Source organism: Ananas comosus, unplaced genomic scaffold (assembly GCF_001540865.1).
Source record: "Ananas comosus cultivar F153 unplaced genomic scaffold, ASM154086v1, whole genome shotgun sequence".
Taxonomy (NCBI): Eukaryota; Viridiplantae; Streptophyta; class Magnoliopsida; order Poales; family Bromeliaceae; genus Ananas; species Ananas comosus.
In genome coordinates this window covers 1-12,727 of record NW_017891792.1, presented here as the reverse complement: position 1 = coordinate 12,727, position 12,727 = coordinate 1, and the positions used below count along the sequence as shown (strand labels likewise).

The 12,727-nt window shown below is 48.4% G+C and overlaps 1 long non-coding RNA gene across 1 annotated transcript; it reads left to right on the top strand.

The window, feature by feature from the left end:
- Positions 1 to 9,794: 9,794 nt before the first annotated feature.
- Positions 9,795 to 10,268, top strand: LOC109705152. The gene is made up of 2 exons (XR_002214644.1): positions 9,795 to 9,832; positions 9,903 to 10,268. It is a non-coding gene; the product is annotated as an uncharacterized LOC109705152 (long non-coding RNA).
- The last annotated feature ends 2,459 nt before the right edge of the window (positions 10,269 to 12,727 follow it).

The following is a 12,727-nucleotide window of genomic DNA, read 5'->3' as shown; positions in this document are numbered from 1 at the left end:
CTTGTCCTCTGCTTCCTGGAGCACATCAGGGCCTAAAGCCAATCTCTCGCCAACTTCACTCCAATGAAGTGGCGATCTACACTTCCGTCCATAGAGTGCCTCGAACGGTGCCATCTTGATGCTTGCTTGATAACTATTGTTATAAGCAAACTCTGCCATCGGTAGATGCTGCGACCATCCTCCCTGGAATTCAATCACGCAGGCTCGAAGCATATCCTCGAGAGTTTGTATAGTACGCTCTGACTGCCCGTCACTCTGGGGGTGGAAAGCTGTACTGAAGTCCAAACGCGTACCCAGAGCATCCTGTAAGCTCCTCCAAAAGTGGGATACAAAGCGGGGGTCTCGGTCTGATACTATAGAAGTAGGTACCCCGTGCAATCGCACAATCTCATCCAAGTATACCTGTGCGAGTCTCTCACCAGTCCAAGTAGTGTGGATAGGTATGAAATGTGGCGATTTCGTCAATCTATCCACAATCACCCAAATAGCGTCATGCCCGGCCTGTGAGCGAGGCAATCCCATCACGAAGTCCATGGTGATCTTTTTCCATTTCCACACTGGAATCGGTAGGCTCTGCAATTTTCCCGCAGGAACTCGGTGCTCAGCCTTCACCTGTTGGCAAGTTAAACATTTTGCAACAAACTTACCAACCTCCTTTTTCATCCTGGGCCACCAGTAAAGCAACTTCAAGTCCTTGTACATCTTGGTGCCTCTCGGATGTATAGCATACGGTGCTCGGTGTGCTTCTTGAAGAATATCCTCTTTGATGCCCAAGTCCGCCGGTACACAAAGTCGTCCGCGGAGACGCATCAATCCATCACCGTCTAAGGTGAAGTTGCCGGTGCAACCATCAACCATCTTAGCTCGAATCTTTTGCAATTCCAAGTCAGTAGCTTGCTTTTCTTTAATCCTCTCCAAAAGTGTAGGTTGCACCACCAACGTCATCAGTCTCAAAGGTGTATCAGGAGCCACCACCTCCAACTCCAACCGCTTCATCTGTTCGATTAACGGCGGTTGAGTAACCACAAGCATCGCTAAGTTCTCAGTCGATTTCCTACTTAGCACATCCGCCACCACGTTAGTCTTGCCCGGGTGGTAAAGATAGTTAAGTCATAATCCTTGAGTAGCTCCAACCATCTGCGCTGCCTCAAGTTCAACTCCTTCTGAGTGAATAGATACTTTAAGCTTTTGTGATCCGTATATACTTCGCATCGCTCGCCATAGAGGTAATGGCGCCATAGCTTCAATGCAAAAACTACGGCCGCTAACTCCAAGTCGTGAGTGGGGTAATTCCTTTCATAGTCCTTCAATTGGCGAGATGCATACGCGATCACTTTCCCGTCCTGCATCAAAACACAGCCCAATCCATTAAAGGAAGCATTACTATAAATCACATACCCTGCTCCAGCAGTCGGCAAGGTAAGGATCGGGGCAGTCGTCAATCGCTGCTTCAACTCTTGAAAGCTCCTTTCACACGCATCATTCCAAATAAACTTGGTACCCTTATGCGTGAGTCTCGTGAGGGGAGTAGATAATTTCGCAAATCTCTCGACAAACCGTCGGTAGTAGCCGGCCAAACCAATGAAGCTCCGTATCTCGGTCACGCTCGTTGGCCTCGGCCAATCCTTGATAGCTTCAATTTTCCTCGGGTCCACGGCTATGCCTGATCCTGAAATCACATGGCCCAAAAACGCCACCTCTCTAAGCCAAAATTCACACTTTTTCAACTTGGCGTAGAGCTTCTTTTCCCGAAGCACTTGAAGTACAAGTCTCAAGTGTTCCTCGTGATCCGCGTCACTCCGGGAATACACTAAGATGTCGTCGATGAACACCACGACAAACCGGTCTAAGTAAGGCTTGAAAACACGGTTCATTAAATCCATAAAAGCTGCTGGGGCATTAGTAAGCCCAAACGGCATAACGGTAAACTCATAGTGCCCATACCGTGCTCTAAAAGCCGTCCTCGACACGTCCTCAGGTCTGATCCTCAACTGGTGATATCCCGACTGNTGCTCTTCAAAGCTCAAATCATCCCGCAGCTCCAAAGGTGTAGTATCCAACACATGAGCCGGATCGTGGATGTACTTCCGGAGGACCGATACATGGAATACGTTGTGTACACCCGATAGGTTCGGAGGTAGAGCGAGTCGATACGCTACCGGGCCTACACACTCCAAAACCTCAAACGGTCCAATGAATCGGGGGCTCAACTTGCCCCGGATTCCAAATCTTCGAATTTCTTTGGTCGGCGAGACTTTCAAGAACACATGGTCTCCAATCTGAAACTCCAAGTCTCGTCGACGCCGATCAGCATAACTTCTCTGCCTACTCTGGGCTGTCAACAATCGCTCCCGAGCAATGCGAACCTTGTCCTCTGCTTCCTGGAGCACATCAGGGCCTAAAGCCAATCTCTCACCAACTTCACTCCAATGAAGTGGCGATCTACACTTCCGTCCATAGAGCGCCTCGAACGGTGCCATCTTGATGCTTGCTTGATAACTGTTGTTATAAGCAAACTCTGCCATCGGTAGATGCTGCGACCATCCTCCCTGGAAGTCGATCACACAGGCTCGAAGCATGTCCTCGAGAGTCTGTATAGTACACTCCGACTGCCCGTCACTCTGGGGGTGGAAAGCTGTGCTGAAGTCCAAACGCGTACCCAGAGCGTCCTGTAAGCTCCTCCAAAAGTGGGATACAAAACGGGGGTCTCGATCTGATACAATAGAAGTAGGTACCCCATATAAACGCACAATCTCGTCCAAATAAACCTGTGCGAGTCTCTCACCAGTCCAAGTGGTGTGGATAGGTATGAAATGTGCCGATTTCGTCAACCTATCCACGATCACCCAAATAGCGTCATGCCCGGCTTGGGAGCGAGGCAATCCCATCACGAAATCCATGGTGATCTTTTTCCATTTCCACACTGGAATCGGTAGGCTCTGCAGCTTCCCTGCAGGAACTCGGTGCTCAGCCTTCATCTGTTGGCAAGTTAAACATCTAGCCACAAACTCACCAACATCCTTTTTCATCCCGGGCCACCAATAAAGTAACTTCAAGTCCTTGACTTGTACATTTTGGCGCCTCCCGGATGTAAAGCATACGGTGCTCGATGTGCTTCTTGAAGAATATCCTCTTTAATGCCCAAGTCCGCCGGTACACAAAGTCGTCCGCAGAAACGCATCAATCCGTCACCGTCTAAAGTGAAGTCACCGGTGCAACCATCAACCATCTTAGCTCGAATCTTTTGAAACTCCGAGTCGGAAGCTTGCTTTTCTTTAATCCTTTCCAAAAGTATAGGTTGCACCACCAAAGTCATCAACCTCAAAGGTGTATCAAGAGCCACCACCTCCAACTCCAACCGCTTCATCTGCTCGATCAACGGCGGTTGGGTAACCATAAGCATTGCTAAGTTTTCCGTCGATTTCCTACTTAGCGCATCCGCCACCACGTTAGCCTTGCCCGGGTGGTAAAGAATCGTCAGATCATAATCCTTGAGTAGCTCCAACCATCTGTGCTGCCTCAAGTTCAACTCCTTCTGAGTAAATAGGTATTTTAAGCTCTTGTGATCCGTGTATACTTCACACCGTTCGCCATAAAGGTAGTGGCACCATAGCTTCAATGCAAAGACTACGGCCGCCAACTCCAAGTCGTGAGTAGGATAGTTCCTTTCATAATCCTTCAATTGGCGAGATGCATACGCGATCACTTTTCCGTCCTGCATCAAAACACAGCCCAATCCATTAAAGGAAGCATCACTATAAATCACATACCCTGCTCCAGCAGTCGGCAAGGTAAGGATTGGGGCGGTCGTCAATTGCTGCTTCAACTCTTGGAAGCTCCTTTCACACGCATCATTCCAAATAAACTTGGTGCCCTTATGCGTGAGTCTCGTGAGGGGAGTAGATAACTTCGCAAATCTCTCGACAAACCGTCGGTAGTAGCCGGCCAAACCAATGAAGCTCCGTATCTCGGTCACGCTCGTTGGCCTCGGCCAATCCTTAATAGCTTCAATTTTCCTCGGGTCCACGGCTATGCCTGATCCTGAAATCACATGGCCCAAAAACGCCACCTCTCTAAGCCAAAATTCACACTTTTTCAACTTGGCGTAGAGCTTCTTTTCCCGAAGCACTTGAAGTACAAGTCTCAAGTGTTCCTCGTGATCCGCGTCACTCCGGGAATACACTAAGATGTCGTCGATGAACACCACGACAAACCGGTCTAAGTAAGGCTTGAAAACACGGTTCATTAAATCCATAAAAGCTGCTGGGGCATTAGTAAGCCCAAACGGCATAACGGTAAACTCATAGTGCCCATACCGTGCTCTAAAAGCCGTCCTCGACACGTCCTCAGGTCTGATCCTCAACTGGTGATATCCCGACTGCAAGTCAATCTTGGAATACACACAAGATCCCTGGAGTTGATCAAATAGATCATCAATCCTCGGTAATGGATACTTGTTCTTAATCGTGACTTTATTAAGTTCACGATAGTCCACACACAAACGAAGTGATCCATCCTTCTTCTTGACAAACAGGACCGGTGCTCCCCAGGGTGACACGCTCGGTCGCACAAAACCCTTGTCCAGAAGATCCTGCAACTGTGCCTTCAGCTCCTTCAATTCTGCTGGTGCCATCCTATAGGGCGCCTTTGAGATTGGGGTAGTCCCGGGAACGAGATCCACCACAAACTCAATCTCCCTATCAGGAGGCATGCCTGGTAGCTCCGCTGGAAACACATCTCCAAACTCCCGCACTACGGGAATATCCTCAATCCTAGGGGCGTCATCCACACCCCGCAACACAACAGTAGCCAAGTAGGCTACGCAGCCTCTACTAATCAACTGCCGAGCTCGAGAAGAGCTAATCGTCATCGCAAACAGCGAACTCTGGCATCCTCGGTACACAACCTCCGCCTGCCCCGGCTCTCTAAAAGTCACCGTTCGATTCTTACAATCGATGGTGGCAAAGTACTTGGTCAGCCAATCCATGCCCAATACAACATCAAACTCCCCGAGTTTATGCAGATCTAGCAAGTCCACGGGCATGATCCAATCTCCAATCCTAACAGGGCAACTGGGGCAAAACTCTCGAATATCCAACGAGTGATCGGGTACAATAACTCGTCCCGGGCGCAACAAAGATACAAGTGGGATGCCATGCAACTCGGCAAACAGCCGGTCTATAAATGAATGCGATGCACCGGTATCAAATAAAGCTCTAACTCGAATACCATGAAGTAAAATGATACCTGCTACCATATTCTCGGCTACCGCCGCCTCCTCAGTCTGGGCCGCGTACATGCGCCCGCTCGGGGCCTGTCGTGACCCCTCCGCCTATCGCAGAACTGGCGGCCGCCCCGTCTGGTGATGCGCAGAAGATGTCCCCTGGCTGGGACCTGGCGATGCTGGTGCAGATGCCGCAGATGGTGCTGGCAATGGACTCCTCGGGCAGTCCGACTGGAAGTGGCCCTCCTGACCACACAAGAAGCACCTGCCCCGGCTGCGTGAACACTGCCGCGGGTAATGAGGACCGCCACAGATCACGCAGCGGGGGGCCTGACGACGATCGGGTCCTCCTCGCTGAGTAGACTGGCCACGTCCTCGTGACTGGCTCCGGCTCCTCGGGTGCCTCGGCGGCCTTCATGAGTGCGTCTGACTCGCACCCTCAGCCGCGGGCCTCTTGCCTTTCTCTTTTTCTAAGCTCTCACGACGCTCCTGCAGATCCGCCGCCCCTGCCTCCACTATTAGGGCTCGATCCACCACTTCCCGATAGGTCTGGAGGTTGGAAGACTGCACCAACCGGAAGATAGAAGGCCGCAAACCGCGCTCAAAGATGCGGGCCTTGTCCTCGTCGTCCCTCACAACGAACGGTACACAGTGTAGTATCCGGGAGAACTCCCTCTCGTACTCAGCCACTGACCGCTCATCCTGGCGCAAGCTGCGCAAATCCTGCTCCATCTTCCTCTTAACGCTGGTAGGGAAGTGGTGCGCTAGTAGAAGCTCCTTGAATCGTGTCCACGTAATCGCTGCCAAATCGGTGTTGGGGTTGTCCTGGATATCCAACCACAAACGATAGGCCTCGCCGTCTAGGAAGTGAGTGGCGAGCCAAACTCTGTCCCGCTCCTCCACAAAAGTGTCTCGAAACAGCTTCTCCATGTGCAGTAACCACTTCTCGACAATCCAGTGGTTGACGTTCTCGCCATCAAACATCCTCGGGCTGCACCTCCTGAACTCACTGAGGCGCTCCATGAGCCGATCCCGCTCGGCTCCCTCGGCCATCACGGGAAATGCCGCCCCCGTCGCTGGTCTCTGAACAGGTAGTGCCGCAACCACCTCCTCCCGAGGTGCGGTCGCCAGTGCCGCACGTGAAGAACTGGGCGCGGGGGACTGCGCTCTCGGTGCAACGTCCACCACGGGTGCTGGCGGTGTGGGACCCTGGGTCTCCCTCGAAGCTGCCGCCTGCTGAAGTAGGATGTCCTCGAGATGCTTCATCCGCGCCTCCTGCCGCTGAGCCACCTCGGCCTGTCGCTGCCGTCTGCTGCGCCAACAGATTAGTGAGGACCGCAAGCTGGGCCCTCAGGTCACGGACCTCGCTGGACCCGGAAGTAGCGGAGGTCTCGACCTCCTCGGGGCGTGCCGCATCATCCACCCCGGCAGACTGGGAGCGTGTAATCGGCATCGTCACTACAGAACATAAAAGTGCAAGTTAGTAACCCGCACTATCGAATCCCCGCTCAATAAACAAAACCCAAATCGCGCGAAAGTGAGGGGTGTTATCCACAACTAACTCCCGATGTTACGTTGTCGGCCGCCAACGTAACCCTCCGCGAAGTTAGAAGCCATACACTCCGATCCAACTCTAACTTTTTAGAGTTGTCATAAACCCAATCATAATACTTTCGCTCACAAGTAAATTAGACCTCGTCTCTCACGAGCCTTGTTGGCATTCGGTTAAATCGAATCGGGTACGCCCATAAGCGGGTTCGATCCGACGGATATTATGTTATCTAATTGGATTAGGATTAATCTCGCTTTCAAATTGGAAAGCTAATTAGAGATAAATCTAATTATATTAGGATAACAAATTATAACCGATTTGGCCTTATCTCTAACGCTATTAGGATTTTGGAATTTACTTATAAATAGACGGGCGATCCAACATGAAACGACACACAAAAAATAAAAAGAACGGAAAAATAGAGAGAAACCACATCCTCCATTGACCTATTATTCTAGAGGGACTTGCACGGTGGATTTGCGATCGCGCTCGTTTGTAGTTCGATCCACCGCGAGTTCGAAGAGTTAGAAGATTTTCAAGGAAGATTCAAGGACACGTAAGTCAATCAATCCGATCCGGCTCGAATCGCTTCCGCAAAAAGGTACAAACCGAAAACTTCCGCTGCGTTCTACATTGGTATCAGAGCCTTTTTTTTGGTTGATTTCGTGCCCTAAATCATGTTCTAACGAGATTACATGCGCTAAAAATTAAATCTATCAAAGTTTGGATTTTATCTTGCATGTATATGAGCGTTAATGGCGGATTTTTCTAAAGTAGATATCTTTGCTTGATTTCTTCACATCTTAAAGCACCTACGTTGTAGATTAGATCTACAAAGTTTGATTTGGTTTTGTATTTTTTTGAGAAAAACGAAACCCTAAATCGTAACTTTTTGGAGTAGCTTATTTGATGTGTGATGCATATCCATTGTGAAACTTGCATGATTTCGGAGAGCTCCTCGTAAGCTTTGTATTGATATATTTCTTGCAAGATTTGGTGTTCTAAATCATTAGTTATGATTTATTGAACTTTTTACTTTATCAAAATATATATATATATATATATATATATATATATATATATATATATATATATATATATATATACTGTTCCGATGGGCGCGCACGCGCACAGCTGGTAGGCCGCCGGGCCGCGGGCCGTACGTGTGCCGCGGGCCGCCCGCGGGCCTGGCAGGCCGCGCGTGCCACGCGCAGGCCGCGCGGTTGGCAAGGCGTGCACACCGCGCGCGGGCCGCGGGCCGAGCGTAGGCTGCGCGGGCCGCGCGCGGGACGCAGCGGCCTCGCGCAGGCCATGCGGGCCGCTTCTAGGCCGCGTGGGCCGCACGCCTCGCGCAGGCCATGCGGGCCGCGCGCAGGCCGTGCGGGCGGCGGGCCGCGTGCAGGCTGTGCCCAGACCACGCAGGCCAGGCCGACGCAGCCCGCGCAAGCCTCGCTGGCCGCGCAGGGCTCGCGGGCCTCGCTCCCGCGCGGTCCTCGCGGGCCTCGCGAGCGCGCCGGCTGCGCTGGCGACGCGAGCATGCGGGCCGCGCGTGCCTCGCGAGAGCTCGGGCCGCGCGGGACTCGTGGGCCGCGCTGGCCGCGCGGGCCGTGCAGGCCTCACGAGCACGCGGGCCGTACGGGCCTAGCGTTGCGCACAGGCTGCGGGCACGCGGGTCGCACAGTCCATGCGGGCCGCGCGCAAGCACCGCGGGCCAGTGCGTGCCGGCAGACCAGCAAACGGGCTCAAGCTGTCCTACAGTTTTTTTTTTTTTAATAAATTTTTTGATGGCTAAATATATGCTTTTGTGATATATATAACGCATGCAGTTATTATGTTTAATGCATATTAAAATTATATATTGCCTTTTATAATGCATGCAATTTTTATTTGATATTATGAAATGCCTTTTGTGATGTATGGATAAATGTATCTTTTGGCACAATATAATTTTTTATTCATGCCTTATCTAGTGGGATTTTTTTGGTAGAGTAAATTATATGTCTTTACTCCCCAATTTTTTTTGCGCATCTTAATTAAATAATTTAAAATTTTGACATATGGTGTGTGATGTAATTACGAGCATAGCGAATTTTCCTTTACGCATGTATGATCTATTTTTTAATTTATTTAATTAGAGATGCGGCAAAATTGAATGCATGTATGGTGTACTAATTTTAAAATATCATTCTCTGCGCATTGTATGGACAAAGTGAGATTTAATGGCTTCCAAACAAATAGTTGCTGATTTAAACAAGGGCGAGAAATTGGATGGTGACAATTATGATATTTGGCACCGTAAAATTCAATATGTTCTCGCTGAGCAAGAAGTCCTGGAAAACCTGAGCAATAAAATGGACCAACCCACGGAGGGCACTAGTGCCCAGGCTCGCCGAGATATGGAAGCCTATAATAATTGGCTTAAGAAGGATCGCATTGCTCGCATCACGTTACTGAGCAGTATGCAGAATGATCTCTTGTGCGAGTGTGAGCAGTATCCGACTGCGTATGACATGTGGGAGGCTCTCAAAGCAAAGTTTGGTGCAACTTCGGCTACAAGGTTGCGCAGTCTGACTATGAGGTTTGACAGTTATAAGAAGCGTGCCGATCAGACTATGAAACAACACGTTAGAACCATGTCAAACATGATTCGTGAGTTAAAGTCGGCTGGCGGCACCTTGACTGATGAGCAGCAGATCCAAGCTACGATTCGCTCTCTTCCCAATTCGTGGGAACATATGCGAGTAAATTTGACCCATAACGACAATATCAAAACTTTTGAGGATGTTGCGCGGCATTTGGAGTTGGAGGAGGAGCGCCTTGAGGCTGTTAAAACTCCAACTGCCAATGCTGCTGAGTCAAACTTTCGCAGGACATCTGGGTTCAAGCGAAAGAGGACTACTGGGGCTCAAAATCGTAGCGGATCCGCGCCTAAGAATGCGAAGAACACTAAAAGAAAAAGAAGCAAACGAGGTGGCAAGAAAGACAAGTCAAAGATGACTTGTTTCAACTGTAATCAGCTGGGACACTTCGCTCGTGATTGCACTGAGCCGAAGAAGGTACAACACTATCCCGATTCTCGCTCTTTTAACACGTTTGTTGCTGAATCTCTCCCTGTGTGGATTGTAGACTCAGGAGCAACAGACCACGTAGCGAGGGATCGGATGGGATTCGTCGAGTACCGTCGCGTGCCTACTGGGAGCAGAAGAGTATACATGGGGAATGATTCAAGTGTCGATGTGTTAGGCGTTGGCACATACAAGTTGATCATGCAAGGTGGTCGAACTTTATATCTACATGATGTACTTTATGCTCCAGAAATTCGGCGGAACTTGTTTTCTATTCTTGCTATGCTACAGTTAGGCTTTTCTTTTCGTTTTGAGAGTGATGTAGTTGAGATTCATCTTGGAACTATTTATTATGGTAGAGGTTTTATGTCGAATGATTTTATGGTTTTGGATATTGATTATAATATTAATTATAGTGATTCTTTTTTCCTGCTATCTTCTGTTGAGAATGATCACAATGTTTCAATTAAATGGCATGCACGTCTTGGTCATATTGGGCAGGATAGAATGACTAGATTAGTTAGAGGCGGGTTATTGAGCTCGCTCACTAAAGTCGACCTACCCACTTGTGAACATTGTTTAGCGGGAAAAGCGACCCGAAAACCATTTAATAAAGCTTCAAGGGCAGAATTTCCTTTACAATTAATCCATTCCGACATTTGTGGCCCAATGAGTGTGAGGGCAAGACATGGTGCTTTTTACTTCATCACATTTATAGATGACCATACGCGCTTCGGTCATGTTTATCTGATCTCCCATAAGTCTGAAGCATTGGATTGTTTTAGACGTTATATTAATGAGGTTGAGAATCAGTTAGATATGAAAATTAAATGCTTAAGAACTGATCGAGGCCGCGAGTATCTATCTGAACAATTTAAGGAATTGTGTGATGAAAAGGGAATAATTAGACAGCTGACAATTCCTGGCACTCCGCAGCAAAATGGTGTAGCGGAGAGAAGAAATCGCACTTTGCTTGACATGGTTAGGTCAATGATGGCGCAAGCAAATTTGCCTGTCTCTTTTTGGGGAGACGCATTGTTAACTGCTGCCTACATTCTTAATCGTGTACCCTCCAAAACAGTACCTTCCACCCCTTATGAATTATGGACAGGCAGAAAACCAAATTTGGAGCTCCTGCGTCCTTGGGGTTCGGCAGCTTATGTACACAATACTTCTCACAAGGATGGGAAATTAGGTCCTAGAGGGAGAAAGTGTATCTTTATAAGATACTCTGAACACTCTAAGGGATACGTGTTCATCGGAAAGCAGCCTGATGGAAGTTTGACTGAGATTGAGTCACGAGATGTTGAATTCCTCGAGGAGGATTTTCCTTATAGAAGTGAGGTTCGAAATGAAACTGAGTTCCATGAGATGGATGACTCTGACATTGGCGCTTCTATTCGCTCAGTTGAGGCAAAGGAGGCAACTCCGATACTTCCTGGGGATAGTGGGAGCGACTTACCTTTAGATGTGGAACCTCAACTTCGTAGGAGCGCACGTGTAGGCATTCCCCGTCGTCGTTTTGAGATTGAGGGGGAAGCTTTCATGGTTGCTGCACATGATGATGATGAGCCTAAATCCTTCCAAGAGGCTCTCTCATTACCTACTCATAAGGAATGGATGGATGCAATGATGGAGGAAATAGAATCGATGAAGTCAAATCATGTCTGGGACTTGGTTGACTTGCCACAAGGGCGCAAAACAATTGGGAATAAATGGGTTCTCAAGATTAAGCGCAAGGCAGACGGTTCTATCGATAGGTACAAGGCTCGCCTAGTAGCAAAGGGTTTTTACCCAACGAGAAGGCGTTGATTACGAAGAAACTTTTTCTCCTGTTGTAAGGTTTGCTTCGATCCGTCTGATCTTGGCCATTGTCACATATTTGGATTTGGATCTTTACCAAATGGACGTTAAAACTGCATTTCTCAATGGAGAACTGGATGAGGAGATCTATATGGATCAGCCTACTGGCTTCGCTGTAAAGGGTGAGGAGCATAAAGTTTGTAAGCTCCGACGATCCATTTATGGATTAAAGCAGTCCTCCAGACAGTGGTATATTCGATTTCATCGAGCCATCACTGAAGATGGGTTTACGATGATTGAAGAAGATCACTGTGTGTATGTTAAACGGTCCAAAGGATTTTTTCTTATCCTTTCTTTATATGTGGATGACATCTTATTGGCCGGGAATAATAAGGAGATGATTGTCGCCACTCAGACGTGGCTGTCCTCTAATTTTGAAATGAAGGACATGGGTGAAGCGAATTATGTGCTCGGAGTTAAGATCCTACGAGATCGTTTAAAGAAATTTTTAGGTCTGTCTCAAGAGACTTACCTAAGAAAAGTTTTAGAACGATTTCAGATGCAAAATTGCAAATCCATTGACACTCCTATTGCTAAAGGTGAGAGTTTGAACCTTAAACAGTGCCCTAAAACTTCTGAAGAGAAGGGCAAGATGAATCGGATTCCATATGCTAATGCGGTCGAGAGCCTGATGTATGCTATGATGTGTACTCGGCCTGATATATGCTATGCCGTGGGCTTGGTTAGCCGTTTTCAGTCCAATCCGGGATTGGACCACTGGAAGGCTGTTAAGAGAATACTTCGTTACCTCAGAGGTACGATAGATTATGTGTTGTGCTATCAAGGTACGGATTTACGTCTCATCGGTTATAGCGATGCGGATTGGGCTGGTGACCTAGATGAGCGTAAGTCGACCTCAGGATATGCATTCTTACTTGGCAATGGCGCAGAAGGAAATAATCCTGGAACACATCTCTACAAGTCGTATGGTGGCAGATCCTCTGACTAAGCCTATTGTTAGAGAATTCTTTTTGGCTCATGTTAGAGCTCTTGGACTTCGTAGGATTTGATTGTGTAGACAGT